The sequence below is a fragment of the Festucalex cinctus genome, chromosome 13, assembly GCF_051991245.1.
Source record: "Festucalex cinctus isolate MCC-2025b chromosome 13, RoL_Fcin_1.0, whole genome shotgun sequence".
Classification (NCBI taxonomy): Eukaryota; Metazoa; Chordata; class Actinopteri; order Syngnathiformes; family Syngnathidae; genus Festucalex; species Festucalex cinctus.
In genome coordinates, this window is record NC_135423.1 from 19,928,607 (window position 1) to 19,941,096 (window position 12,490).

Genomic DNA, 12,490 nt, shown 5'->3' on the forward strand with positions numbered 1-12,490 from the left:
TCAAACAGAGTCCATTGGTCTTAAAACTGATGGATCTGGACCGAGAGCAATGTCCAGTCCTTGGGCCAAAATTGGCCCGCCGTTCTGCTTAAAATGTAATTTTATTTGGAAATTTTACATAGAGGTATTTCACTTCTCGATGGATTTATGCTCTACGACCAATCGGGTGTCCATCTTCACAATTGAGGAACCCGATTGACCGAATAGCCACGTGACAATGTCGTATTGATTCTCAGCTGGATGAAGCCACTTCTTCTGCACCCAGAAGTTCTGCCCGTAATGATTAATGGAAGAACTGGTGACAAAGGACAGTCCAGAACTATGTAGCACCTCTTGAGTACCATGCACGTCTTCTGAGGGACATAGTTGAATGAGTTCTCAGAGTAGCAGCAGTGTCAAAAGTGCTGTGCCAGGATGAGGATGAGATTCGAACCCATGCGTGTAGAGCACAAAGGATTAGCAGTCCATCACCTTAACCACTCGGTCACCTCATCCACTGCTTTTTCCTCAAACAGAGTCCATCGATCTTAAAATTGATGGATCTGGACCGGGTCAGCAATGTCCAGTCCTTGGGCCAAAATTGGCCCGCCGTTCTGCTTAAAATGTAATTTTATTTGGAAATTTTATATAGAGGTATTTCACTTCTCGATGGATATATGCTTCACGACCAATCGGGTGTCCATATTCACAATTCAGGAACCCGATTGACCGAATATCCACATGACAATGTCGTACTGATTCTCAGCTGGATGAAGCCATTCTTCTGCACCCAGAAGTTCTTCCCATAATGATTATTGGAAGAAGTGATTACAAAAGAAAATCCAGAACAATGTACCTCTTGAGTACCATGCACGTCTTCTGAGGGACATAGTTGAACGAGTTCTCATAGAAGCAGCAGTGTCAAAAGTACTGCGCCACGATGAGGATGGGATTCGAACCCATGCGTGTCGAGCACAATGGATTAGCAGTCCATCACCTTAACCACTCGGTCACCTCATCCACTGCTCTCTGGTGACAAAGGACAGTCCAGAACTATGTAGTACCTCTTGAGTACCATGCACGTCTTCTGAGGGACACAGTTGAACGCATTCTCAGAGTAGCAGCAGTGTCAAAAGTACTGTGCCACGATGAGGATGGGATTCGAACCCATGCGTGTCGAGCACAATGGATTAGCAGTCCATCACCTTAACCACTCGGTCACCTCATCCACTGCTTTCTTTTCAAACAGAGTCCATTGATCTTAAAATTGATGGATCTGGACCGGGTCAGCAATGTCCAGTCCTTGGGCCAAAATTGGCCCGCCGTTCTGCTTAAAATGTAATTTTATTTGGAAATTTTACATAGAGGTATTTCACTTCTGGATGGATTTATGCTCTGCGACCAATCGGGTCTCCATCTTCACAATTCAGCAACCCGATTGACCGAATATCCACATGACAATGTCGTATTGATTCTCAGCTGGATGAAGCCACTTCTTCTGCACCCAGAAGTTCTGACAGTAATGATTATTGGAAGAAGTGATTACAAAAGAAAGTCCAGAACTATGTACCTCTTGAGTACCATGCACGTCTTCTGAGGGACACAGTTGAATGAGTTCTCAGAGAAGCAGCAGTGTCAAAAGTACTGTGCCACGATGAGGATGGGATTCGAACCCATGCGTGTCGAGCACAATGGATTAGCAGTCCATCACCTTAACCACTCGGTCACCTCATCCACTGCTTTCGTTTCAAACAGAGTCCATTGATCTTAAAATTGATGGATCTGGACCGGGTCAGCAATGTCCAGTCCTTGGGCCAAAATTGGTCCGCCGTTCTGCTTAAAATGTAATTTTATTTGGAAATTTTACATAGAGGTATTTCACTTCTCGATGGATTTATGCTCTACGACCAATCGAGTGTCCATCTTCACAATTCAGGAACCCGATTGACCGAATATCCACATGACAATGTGGTATTGATTCTCAGCCAGATGAAGCCACTTCTTCTGCACCCAGAAATTCTGACAGTAATGATTAATGGAAGAACTGGTGACAAAGGACAGTCCAGAACTATGTAGTACACCTCTTGAGTACCATGCACGTCTTCTGAGGGACACAGTTGAACGAGTTCTCAGAGTAGCAGCAGTGTCAAAAGTACTGTGCCACGATGAGGATGGGACTCGAACCCATGCGTGTCGAGCACAATGGATTAGCAGTCCATCACCTTAACCACTCTGTCACCTCATCCACTGCTCTCTGGTGACAAAGGACAGTCCAGAACTATGTAGTACCTCTTGAGTACCATGCACGTCTTCTGAGGGACACAGTTGAACGCGTTCTCAGAGTAGCAGCAGTGTCAAAAGTACTGTGCCACGATGAGGATGGGATTCGAACCCATGCGTGTCGAGCACAATGGATTAGCAGTCCATCACCTTAACCACTCGGTCACCTCATCCACTGCTTTCTTTTCAAACAGAGTCCATTGATCTTAAAATTGATGGATCTGGACCGGGTCAGCAATGTCCAGTCCTTGGGCCAAAATTGGCCCGCCGTTCTGCTTAAAATGTAATTTTATTTGGAAATTTTACATAGAGGTATTTCACTTCTGGATGGATTTATGCTCTACGATCAATCGGGTCTCCATCTTCACAATTCAGCAACCCGATTGACCGAATATCCACATGACAATGTCGTATTGATTCTCAGCTGGATGAAGCCACTTCTTCTGCACCCAGAAGTTCTGACAGTAATGATTATTGGAAGAAGTGATTACAAAAGAAAGTCCAGAACTATGTACCTCTTGAGTACCATGCACGTCTTCTGAGGGACACAGTTGAATGAGTTCTCAGAGAAGCAGCAGTGTCAAATGTACTGTGCCACGATGAGGATGGGATTCGAACCCATGCGTGTCGAGCACAATGGATTAGCAGTCCATCACCTTAACCACTCGGTCACCTCATCCACTGCTTTCTTTTCAAACAGAGTCCATTGATCTTAAAATTGATGGATCTGGACCGGGTCAGCAATGTCCAGTCCTTGGGCCAAAATTGGCCCGCCGTTCTGCTTAAAATGTAATTTTATTTGGAAATTTTACATAGAGGTATTTCACTTCTCGATGGATTTATGCTCTACAACCAATCGAGTGTCCATCTTCACAATTCAGGAACCCGATTGACCGAATATCCACATGACAATGTGGTATTGATTCTCAGCCAGATGAAGCCACTTCTTCTGCACCCAGAAGTTTTGCCCGTAATGATTAATGGAAGAACTGGTGACAAAGGACAGTCCAGAACTATGTATTACCTCTTGAGTACCATGCACGTCTTCTGAGGGACACAGTTGAACGAGTTCTCAGAGTAGCAGCAGTGTCAAAAGTACTGTGCCACGATGAGGATCGGATTCGAACCCATACGTGTCGAGCACAATGGATTAGCAGTCCATCAAAATAACCACTCGGTCACCTCATCCACTGCTCGCTGATCAAACAGAGTCCATTGGTCTTAAAACTGATGGCTCTGGACCGGGTCAGCAATGTCCAGTCCTTGGGCCAAAATTGGCCCACCCTTCTGCTTAAAATGTAATTTTATTTGGAAATTTTACATAGAGGTATTTCACTTCTCGATGGATTTATGCTCTACGACCAATCGGGTGCCCATCTTCACAATTCAGGAACCCGATTGACCGAATATCCACATGACAATGTCGTATTGATTCTCAGCTGGATGAAGCCACTTCTTCTGCACCCAGAAGTTCCATGCACGTCTTCTGAGGGACATAGTTGAATGAGTTCTCAGAGTAGCAGTAGTGTCAAAAGTGCTGTGCCACGATGAGGATGGGATTCGAACCCATGCGTGTAGAGCACAATGGATTAGCAGTCCATCACCTTAACCACTCGGTCACCTCATCCACTGCTCTCTGCTCAAACAGAGTCCATTGGTCTTAAAACTGATGGATCTGGACCGGGTCAGCAATGTCCAGTCCTTGGGCCAAAATTGGCCCACCGTTCTGCTTAAAATGTAATTTTATTTGGAAATTTTACATAGAGGTATTTCACTTCTCGATGGATATATGCTTCACGACCAATCGGGTATCCATATTCACAATTCAGGAACCCGATTGACCGAATATCCACATGACAATGTCGTACTGATTCTCAGCTGGATGAAGCCACTTCTTCTGCACCCAGAAGTTCTGACACTAATGATTATTGGAAGAAGTGATTACAAAAGACAGTCCAGAACTATGTACATCTTGAGTACCATGCACGTCTTCTGAGGGACACAGTTGAATGAGTTCTCAGAGTAGTAGCAGTATCAAAAGTACTGTGCCACGATGAGGATGGGATTCGAACCCATGCGTGCAGAGCACAATGGATTAGCAGTCCATCACCTTAACCACTCGGTCACCTCATCCACCACTTTCTCTTCAAACAGAGTCCATTGATCTTAAAATTGATGGATCTGGACCGGGTCAGCAATGTCCAGTCCTTGGGCCAAAATTGGCCCGCCGTTCTGCTTAAAATGTAATTTTATTTGGAAATTTTACATAGAGGTATTTCACTTCTGGATGGATTTATGCTCTACGACCAATCGGGTCTCCATCTTCACAATTCAGCAACCCGATTGACCGAATATCCACATGACAATGTGGTATTGATTCTCAGCCAGATGAAGCCACTTCTTCTGCACCCAGAAGTTTTGCCCGTAATGATTAATGGAAGAACTGGTGACAAAGGACAGTCCAGAACTATGTAGTACCTCTTGAGTACCATGCACGTCTTCTGAGTGACACAGTTGAACGAGTTCTCAGAGAAGCAGCAGTGTCAAAAGTACCGTGCCACGATGAGGATGGGATTCGAACCCATGCGTGTCAAGCACAATGAATTAGCCGTCCATCACCTTAACCACTCGGTCACCTCATCCACTGCTCTCTGCTCAAACAGAGTCCATTGGTCTTAAAACTGATGGATCTGGACCGAGAGCAATGTCCAGTCCTTGGGCCAAAATTGGCCCGCCGTTCTGCTTAAAATGTAATTTTATTTGGAAATTTTACATAGAGGTATTTCACTTCTCGATGGATTTATGCTCTACGACCAATCGGGTGTCCATCTTCACAATTGAGGAACCCGATTGACCGAATAGCCACGTGACAATGTCGTATTGATTCTCAGCTGGATGAAGCCACTTCTTCTGCACCCAGAAGTTCTGCCCGTAATGATTAATGGAAGAACTGGTGACAAAGGACAGTCCAGAACTATGTAGCACCTCTTGAGTACCATGCACGTCTTCTGAGGGACATAGTTGAATGAGTTCTCAGAGTAGCAGCAGTGTCAAAAGTGCTGTGCCAGGATGAGGATGAGATTCGAACCCATGCGTGTAGAGCACAAAGGATTAGCAGTCCATCACCTTAACCACTCGGTCACCTCATCCACTGCTTTTTCCTCAAACAGAGTCCATCGATCTTAAAATTGATGGATCTGGACCGGGTCAGCAATGTCCAGTCCTTGGGCCAAAATTGGCCCGCCGTTCTGCTTAAAATGTAATTTTATTTGGAAATTTTATATAGAGGTATTTCACTTCTCGATGGATATATGCTTCACGACCAATCGGGTGTCCATATTCACAATTCAGGAACCCGATTGACCGAATATCCACATGACAATGTCGTACTGATTCTCAGCTGGATGAAGCCATTCTTCTGCACCCAGAAGTTCTTCCCATAATGATTATTGGAAGAAGTGATTACAAAAGAAAATCCAGAACAATGTACCTCTTGAGTACCATGCACGTCTTCTGAGGGACATAGTTGAACGAGTTCTCAGAGAAGCAGCAGTGTCAAAAGTACTGCGCCACGATGAGGATGGGATTCGAACCCATGCGTGTCGAGCACAATGGATTAGCAGTCCATCACCTTAACCACTCGGTCACCTCATCCACTGCTCTCTGGTGACAAAGGACAGTCCAGAACTATGTAGTACCTCTTGAGTACCATGCACGTCTTCTGAGGGACACAGTTGAACGCATTCTCAGAGTAGCAGCAGTGTCAAAAGTACTGTGCCACGATGAGGATGGGATTCGAACCCATGCGTGTCGAGCACAATGGATTAGCAGTCCATCACCTTAACCACTCGGTCACCTCATCCACTGCTTTCTTTTCAAACAGAGTCCATTGATCTTAAAATTGATGGATCTGGACCGGGTCAGCAATGTCCAGTCCTTGGGCCAAAATTGGCCCGCCGTTCTGCTTAAAATGTAATTTTATTTGGAAATTTTACATAGAGGTATTTCACTTCTGGATGGATTTATGCTCTGCGACCAATCGGGTCTCCATCTTCACAATTCAGCAACCCGATTGACCGAATATCCACATGACAATGTCGTATTGATTCTCAGCTGGATGAAGCCACTTCTTCTGCACCCAGAAGTTCTGACAGTAATGATTATTGGAAGAAGTGATTACAAAAGAAAGTCCAGAACTATGTACCTCTTGAGTACCATGCACGTCTTCTGAGGGACACAGTTGAATGAGTTCTCAGAGAAGCAGCAGTGTCAAAAGTACTGTGCCACGATGAGGATGGGATTCGAACCCATGCGTGTCGAGCACAATGGATTAGCAGTCCATCACCTTAACCACTCGGTCACCTCATCCACTGCTTTCGTTTCAAACAGAGTCCATTGATCTTAAAATTGATGGATCTGGACCGGGTCAGCAATGTCCAGTCCTTGGGCCAAAATTGGTCCGCCGTTCTGCTTAAAATGTAATTTTATTTGGAAATTTTACATAGAGGTATTTCACTTCTCGATGGATTTATGCTCTACGACCAATCGAGTGTCCATCTTCACAATTCAGGAACCCGATTGACCGAATATCCACATGACAATGTGGTATTGATTCTCAGCCAGATGAAGCCACTTCTTCTGCACCCAGAAATTCTGACAGTAATGATTAATGGAAGAACTGGTGACAAAGGACAGTCCAGAACTATGTAGTACACCTCTTGAGTACCATGCACGTCTTCTGAGGGACACAGTTGAACGAGTTCTCAGAGTAGCAGCAGTGTCAAAAGTACTGTGCCACGATGAGGATGGGACTCGAACCCATGCGTGTCGAGCACAATGGATTAGCAGTCCATCACCTTAACCACTCTGTCACCTCATCCACTGCTCTCTGGTGACAAAGGACAGTCCAGAACTATGTAGTACCTCTTGAGTACCATGCACGTCTTCTGAGGGACACAGTTGAACGCGTTCTCAGAGTAGCAGCAGTGTCAAAAGTACTGTGCCACGATGAGGATGGGATTCGAACCCATGCGTGTCGAGCACAATGGATTAGCAGTCCATCACCTTAACCACTCGGTCACCTCATCCACTGCTTTCTTTTCAAACAGAGTCCATTGATCTTAAAATTGATGGATCTGGACCGGGTCGGCAATGTCCAGTCCTTGGGCCAAAATTGGCCCGCCGTTCTGCTTAAAATGTAATTTTATTTGGAAATTTTACATAGAGGTATTTCACTTCTGGATGGATTTATGCTCTACGATCAATCGGGTCTCCATCTTCACAATTCAGCAACCCGATTGACCGAATATCCACATGACAATGTCGTATTGATTCTCAGCTGGATGAAGCCACTTCTTCTGCACCCAGAAGTTCTGACAGTAATGATTATTGGAAGAAGTGATTACAAAAGAAAGTCCAGAACTATGTACCTCTTGAGTACCATGCACGTCTTCTGAGGGACACAGTTGAATGAGTTCTCAGAGAAGCAGCAGTGTCAAAAGTACTGTGCCACGATGAGGATGGGATTCGAACCCATGCGTGTCGAGCACAATGGATTAGCAGTCCATCACCTTAACCACTCGGTCACCTCATCCACTGCTTTCTTTTCAAACAGAGTCCATTGATCTTAAAATTGATGGATCTGGACCGGGTCAGCAATGTCCAGTCCTTGGGCCAAAATTGGCCCGCCGTTCTGCTTAAAATGTAATTTTATTTGGAAATTTTACATAGAGGTATTTCACTTCTCGATGGATTTATGCTCTACAACCAATCGAGTGTCCATCTTCACAATTCAGGAACCCGATTGACCGAATATCCACATGACAATGTGGTATTGATTCTCAGCCAGATGAAGCCACTTCTTCTGCACCCAGAAGTTTTGCCCGTAATGATTAATGGAAGAACTGGTGACAAAGGACAGTCCAGAACTATGTATTACCTCTTGAGTACCATGCACGTCTTCTGAGGGACACAGTTGAACGAGTTCTCAGAGTAGCAGCAGTGTCAAAAGTACTGTGCCACGATGAGGATCGGATTCGAACCCATACGTGTCGAGCACAATGGATTAGCAGTCCATCAAATTAACCACTCGGTCACCTCATCCACTGCTCGCTGATCAAACAGAGTCCATTGGTCTTAAAACTGATGGCTCTGGACCGGGTCAGCAATGTCCAGTCCTTGGGCCAAAATTGGCCCACCCTTCTGCTTAAAATGTAATTTTATTTGGAAATTTTACATAGAGGTATTTCACTTCTCGATGGATTTATGCTCTACGACCAATCGGGTGCCCATCTTCACAATTCAGGAACCCGATTGACCGAATATCCACATGACAATGTCGTATTGATTCTCAGCTGGATGAAGCCACTTCTTCTGCACCCAGAAGTTCCATGCACGTCTTCTGAGGGACATAGTTGAATGAGTTCTCAGAGTAGCAGTAGTGTCAAAAGTGCTGTGCCACGATGAGGATGGGATTCGAACCCATGCGTGTAGAGCACAATGGATTAGCAGTCCATCACCTTAACCACTCGGTCACCTCATCCACTGCTCTCTGCTCAAACAGAGTCCATTGGTCTTAAAACTGATGGATCTGGACCGGGTCAGCAATGTCCAGTCCTTGGGCCAAAATTGGCCCACCGTTCTGCTTAAAATGTAATTTTATTTGGAAATTTTACATAGAGGTATTTCACTTCTCGATGGATATATGCTTCACGACCAATCGGGTATCCATATTCACAATTCAGGAACCCGATTGACCGAATATCCACATGACAATGTCGTACTGATTCTCAGCTGGATGAAGCCACTTCTTCTGCACCCAGAAGTTCTGACACTAATGATTATTGGAAGAAGTGATTACAAAAGACAGTCCAGAACTATGTACATCTTGAGTACCATGCACGTCTTCTGAGGGACACAGTTGAATGAGTTCTCAGAGTAGTAGCAGTATCAAAAGTACTGTGCCACGATGAGGATGGGATTCGAACCCATGCGTGCAGAGCACAATGGATTAGCAGTCCATCACCTTAACCACTCGGTCACCTCATCCACCACTTTCTCTTCAAACAGAGTCCATTGATCTTAAAATTGATGGATCTGGACCGGGTCAGCAATGTCCAGTCCTTGGGCCAAAATTGGCCCGCCGTTCTGCTTAAAATGTAATTTTATTTGGAAATTTTACATAGAGGTATTTCACTTCTGGATGGATTTATGCTCTACGACCAATCGGGTCTCCATCTTCACAATTCAGCAACCCGATTGACCGAATATCCACATGACAATGTGGTATTGATTCTCAGCCAGATGAAGCCACTTCTTCTGCACCCAGAAGTTTTGCCCGTAATGATTAATGGAAGAACTGGTGACAAAGGACAGTCCAGAACTATGTAGTACCTCTTGAGTACCATGCACGTCTTCTGAGTGACACAGTTGAACGAGTTCTCAGAGAAGCAGCAGTGTCAAAAGTACCGTGCCACGATGAGGATGGGATTCGAACCCATGCGTGTCAAGCACAATGAATTAGCCGTCCATCACCTTAACCACTCGGTCACCTCATCCACTGCTCTCTGCTCAAACAGAGTCCATTGGTCTTAAAACTGATGGATCTGGACCGAGAGCAATGTCCAGTCCTTGGGCCAAAATTGGCCCGCCGTTCTGCTTAAAATGTAATTTTATTTGGAAATTTTACATAGAGGTATTTCACTTCTCGATGGATTTATGCTCTACGACCAATCGGGTGTCCATCTTCACAATTGAGGAACCCGATTGACCGAATAGCCACGTGACAATGTCGTATTGATTCTCAGCTGGATGAAGCCACTTCTTCTGCACCCAGAAGTTCTGCCCGTAATGATTAATGGAAGAACTGGTGACAAAGGACAGTCCAGAACTATGTAGCACCTCTTGAGTACCATGCACGTCTTCTGAGGGACATAGTTGAATGAGTTCTCAGAGTAGCAGCAGTGTCAAAAGTGCTGTGCCAGGATGAGGATGAGATTCGAACCCATGCGTGTAGAGCACAAAGGATTAGCAGTCCATCACCTTAACCACTCGGTCACCTCATCCACTGCTTTTTCCTCAAACAGAGTCCATCGATCTTAAAATTGATGGATCTGGACCGGGTCAGCAATGTCCAGTCCTTGGGCCAAAATTGGCCCGCCGTTCTGCTTAAAATGTAATTTTATTTGGAAATTTTATATAGAGGTATTTCACTTCTCGATGGATATATGCTTCACGACCAATCGGGTGTCCATATTCACAATTCAGGAACCCGATTGACCGAATATCCACATGACAATGTCGTACTGATTCTCAGCTGGATGAAGCCATTCTTCTGCACCCAGAAGTTCTTCCCATAATGATTATTGGAAGAAGTGATTACAAAAGAAAATCCAGAACAATGTACCTCTTGAGTACCATGCACGTCTTCTGAGGGACATAGTTGAACGAGTTCTCAGAGAAGCAGCAGTGTCAAAAGTACTGTGCCACGATGAGGATGGGATTCGAACCCATGCGTGTCGAGCACAATGGATTAGCAGTCCATCACCTTAACCACTCGGTCACCTCATCCACTGCTCTCTGGTGACAAAGGACAGTCCAGAACTATGTAGTACCTCTTGAGTACCATGCACGTCTTCTGAGGGACACAGTTGAACGCATTCTCAGAGTAGCAGCAGTGTCAAAAGTACTGTGCCACGATGAGGATGGGATTCGAACCCATGCGTGTCGAGCACAATGGATTAGCAGTCCATCACCTTAACCACTCGGTCACCTCATCCACTGCTTTCTTTTCAAACAGAGTCCATTGATCTTAAAATTGATGGATCTGGACCGGGTCAGCAATGTCCAGTCCTTGGGCCAAAATTGGCCCGCCGTTCTGCTTAAAATGTAATTTTATTTGGAAATTTTACATAGAGGTATTTCACTTCTGGATGGATTTATGCTCTGCGACCAATCGGGTCTCCATCTTCACAATTCAGCAACCCGATTGACCGAATATCCACATGACAATGTCGTATTGATTCTCAGCTGGATGAAGCCACTTCTTCTGCACCCAGAAGTTCTGACAGTAATGATTATTGGAAGAAGTGATTACAAAAGAAAGTCCAGAACTATGTACCTCTTGAGTACCATGCACGTCTTCTGAGGGACACAGTTGAATGAGTTCTCAGAGAAGCAGCAGTGTCAAAAGTACTGTGCCACGATGAGGATGGGATTCGAACCCATGCGTGTCGAGCACAATGGATTAGCAGTCCATCACCTTAACCACTCGGTCACCTCATCCACTGCTTTCGTTTCAAACAGAGTCCATTGATCTTAAAATTGATGGATCTGGACCGGGTCAGCAATGTCCAGTCCTTGGGCCAATATTGGTCCGCCGTTCTGCTTAAAATGTAATTTTATTTGGAAATTTTACATAGAGGTATTTCACTTCTCGATGGATTTATGCTCTACGACCAATCGAGTGTCCATCTTCACAATTCAGGAACCCGATTGACCGAATATCCACATGACAATGTGGTATTGATTCTCAGCCAGATGAAGCCACTTCTTCTGCACCCAGAAATTCTGACAGTAATGATTAATGGAAGAACTGGTGACAAAGGACAGTCCAGAACTATGTAGTACACCTCTTGAGTACCATGCACGTCTTCTGAGGGACACAGTTGAACGAGTTCTCAGAGTAGCAGCAGTGTCAAAAGTACTGTGCCACGATGAGGATGGGACTCGAACCCATGCGTGTCGAGCACAATGGATTAGCAGTCCATCACCTTAACCACTCGGTCACCTCATCCACTGCTCTCTGGTGACAAAGGACAGTCCAGAACTATGTAGTACCTCTTGAGTACCATGCACGTCTTCTGAGGGACACAGTTGAACGCGTTCTCAGAGTAGCAGCAGTGTCAAAAGTACTGTGCCACGATGAGGATGGGATTCGAACCCATGCGTGTCGAGCACAATGGATTAGCAGTCCATCACCTTAACCACTCGGTCACCTCATCCACTGCTCTCTGGTGACAAAGGACAGTCCAGAACTATTTAGTACCTCTTGAGTACCACGCACGTCTTCTGAGGGACACAGTTGAACGCGTTCTCAGAGTAGCAGCAGTGTCAAAAGTACTGCGCCACGATGAGGATGGGATTCGAACCCATGCGTGTCGAGCACAATGGATTAGCAGTCCATCACCTTAACCACTCGGTAACCTCATCCACTGCTTTCTTTTCAAACAGA

At 45.2% G+C, this 12,490-nt stretch overlaps 1 protein-coding gene and 27 non-coding genes across 30 annotated transcripts in view; 1 reads left to right on the forward strand and 27 right to left on the reverse strand.

The window, feature by feature from the left end:
- Positions 1-12,490, forward strand: part of LOC144033045 (rap1 GTPase-activating protein 2-like) — a 149,482-nt gene that overhangs the window by 35,734 nt on the left and 101,258 nt on the right. The window lies entirely within an intron of this gene.
- trnas-gcu (transfer RNA serine (anticodon GCU)) lies at positions 413-494 on the reverse strand. Its single transcript has one exon. It is a non-coding gene; the product is annotated as a tRNA-Ser (tRNA).
- trnas-gcu (transfer RNA serine (anticodon GCU)) lies at positions 918-999 on the reverse strand. Its single transcript has one exon. It is a non-coding gene; the product is annotated as a tRNA-Ser (tRNA).
- trnas-gcu (transfer RNA serine (anticodon GCU)) lies at positions 1,126-1,207 on the reverse strand. The gene has a single exon. It is a non-coding gene; the product is annotated as a tRNA-Ser (tRNA).
- Positions 1,632-1,713, reverse strand: trnas-gcu (transfer RNA serine (anticodon GCU)). The gene has a single exon. It is a non-coding gene; the product is annotated as a tRNA-Ser (tRNA).
- Positions 2,143-2,224, reverse strand: trnas-gcu (transfer RNA serine (anticodon GCU)). The gene has a single exon. It is a non-coding gene; the product is annotated as a tRNA-Ser (tRNA).
- trnas-gcu (transfer RNA serine (anticodon GCU)) lies at positions 2,351-2,432 on the reverse strand. The gene has a single exon. It is a non-coding gene; the product is annotated as a tRNA-Ser (tRNA).
- Positions 2,857-2,938, reverse strand: trnas-gcu (transfer RNA serine (anticodon GCU)). The gene has a single exon. It is a non-coding gene; the product is annotated as a tRNA-Ser (tRNA).
- trnas-gcu (transfer RNA serine (anticodon GCU)) lies at positions 3,805-3,886 on the reverse strand. Its single transcript has one exon. It is a non-coding gene; the product is annotated as a tRNA-Ser (tRNA).
- On the reverse strand, positions 4,311-4,392 carry trnas-gcu (transfer RNA serine (anticodon GCU)). Its single transcript has one exon. It is a non-coding gene; the product is annotated as a tRNA-Ser (tRNA).
- Positions 4,820-4,901, reverse strand: trnas-gcu (transfer RNA serine (anticodon GCU)). The gene has a single exon. It is a non-coding gene; the product is annotated as a tRNA-Ser (tRNA).
- Positions 5,327-5,408, reverse strand: trnas-gcu (transfer RNA serine (anticodon GCU)). The gene has a single exon. It is a non-coding gene; the product is annotated as a tRNA-Ser (tRNA).
- trnas-gcu (transfer RNA serine (anticodon GCU)) lies at positions 5,832-5,913 on the reverse strand. The gene has a single exon. It is a non-coding gene; the product is annotated as a tRNA-Ser (tRNA).
- On the reverse strand, positions 6,040-6,121 carry trnas-gcu (transfer RNA serine (anticodon GCU)). The gene has a single exon. It is a non-coding gene; the product is annotated as a tRNA-Ser (tRNA).
- On the reverse strand, positions 6,546-6,627 carry trnas-gcu (transfer RNA serine (anticodon GCU)). The gene has a single exon. It is a non-coding gene; the product is annotated as a tRNA-Ser (tRNA).
- On the reverse strand, positions 7,057-7,138 carry trnas-gcu (transfer RNA serine (anticodon GCU)). The gene has a single exon. It is a non-coding gene; the product is annotated as a tRNA-Ser (tRNA).
- Positions 7,265-7,346, reverse strand: trnas-gcu (transfer RNA serine (anticodon GCU)). Its single transcript has one exon. It is a non-coding gene; the product is annotated as a tRNA-Ser (tRNA).
- Positions 7,771-7,852, reverse strand: trnas-gcu (transfer RNA serine (anticodon GCU)). The gene has a single exon. It is a non-coding gene; the product is annotated as a tRNA-Ser (tRNA).
- Positions 8,719-8,800, reverse strand: trnas-gcu (transfer RNA serine (anticodon GCU)). Its single transcript has one exon. It is a non-coding gene; the product is annotated as a tRNA-Ser (tRNA).
- trnas-gcu (transfer RNA serine (anticodon GCU)) lies at positions 9,225-9,306 on the reverse strand. Its single transcript has one exon. It is a non-coding gene; the product is annotated as a tRNA-Ser (tRNA).
- Positions 9,734-9,815, reverse strand: trnas-gcu (transfer RNA serine (anticodon GCU)). The gene has a single exon. It is a non-coding gene; the product is annotated as a tRNA-Ser (tRNA).
- On the reverse strand, positions 10,241-10,322 carry trnas-gcu (transfer RNA serine (anticodon GCU)). The gene has a single exon. It is a non-coding gene; the product is annotated as a tRNA-Ser (tRNA).
- trnas-gcu (transfer RNA serine (anticodon GCU)) lies at positions 10,746-10,827 on the reverse strand. Its single transcript has one exon. It is a non-coding gene; the product is annotated as a tRNA-Ser (tRNA).
- Positions 10,954-11,035, reverse strand: trnas-gcu (transfer RNA serine (anticodon GCU)). The gene has a single exon. It is a non-coding gene; the product is annotated as a tRNA-Ser (tRNA).
- On the reverse strand, positions 11,460-11,541 carry trnas-gcu (transfer RNA serine (anticodon GCU)). The gene has a single exon. It is a non-coding gene; the product is annotated as a tRNA-Ser (tRNA).
- Positions 11,971-12,052, reverse strand: trnas-gcu (transfer RNA serine (anticodon GCU)). Its single transcript has one exon. It is a non-coding gene; the product is annotated as a tRNA-Ser (tRNA).
- Positions 12,179-12,260, reverse strand: trnas-gcu (transfer RNA serine (anticodon GCU)). Its single transcript has one exon. It is a non-coding gene; the product is annotated as a tRNA-Ser (tRNA).
- On the reverse strand, positions 12,387-12,468 carry trnas-gcu (transfer RNA serine (anticodon GCU)). Its single transcript has one exon. It is a non-coding gene; the product is annotated as a tRNA-Ser (tRNA).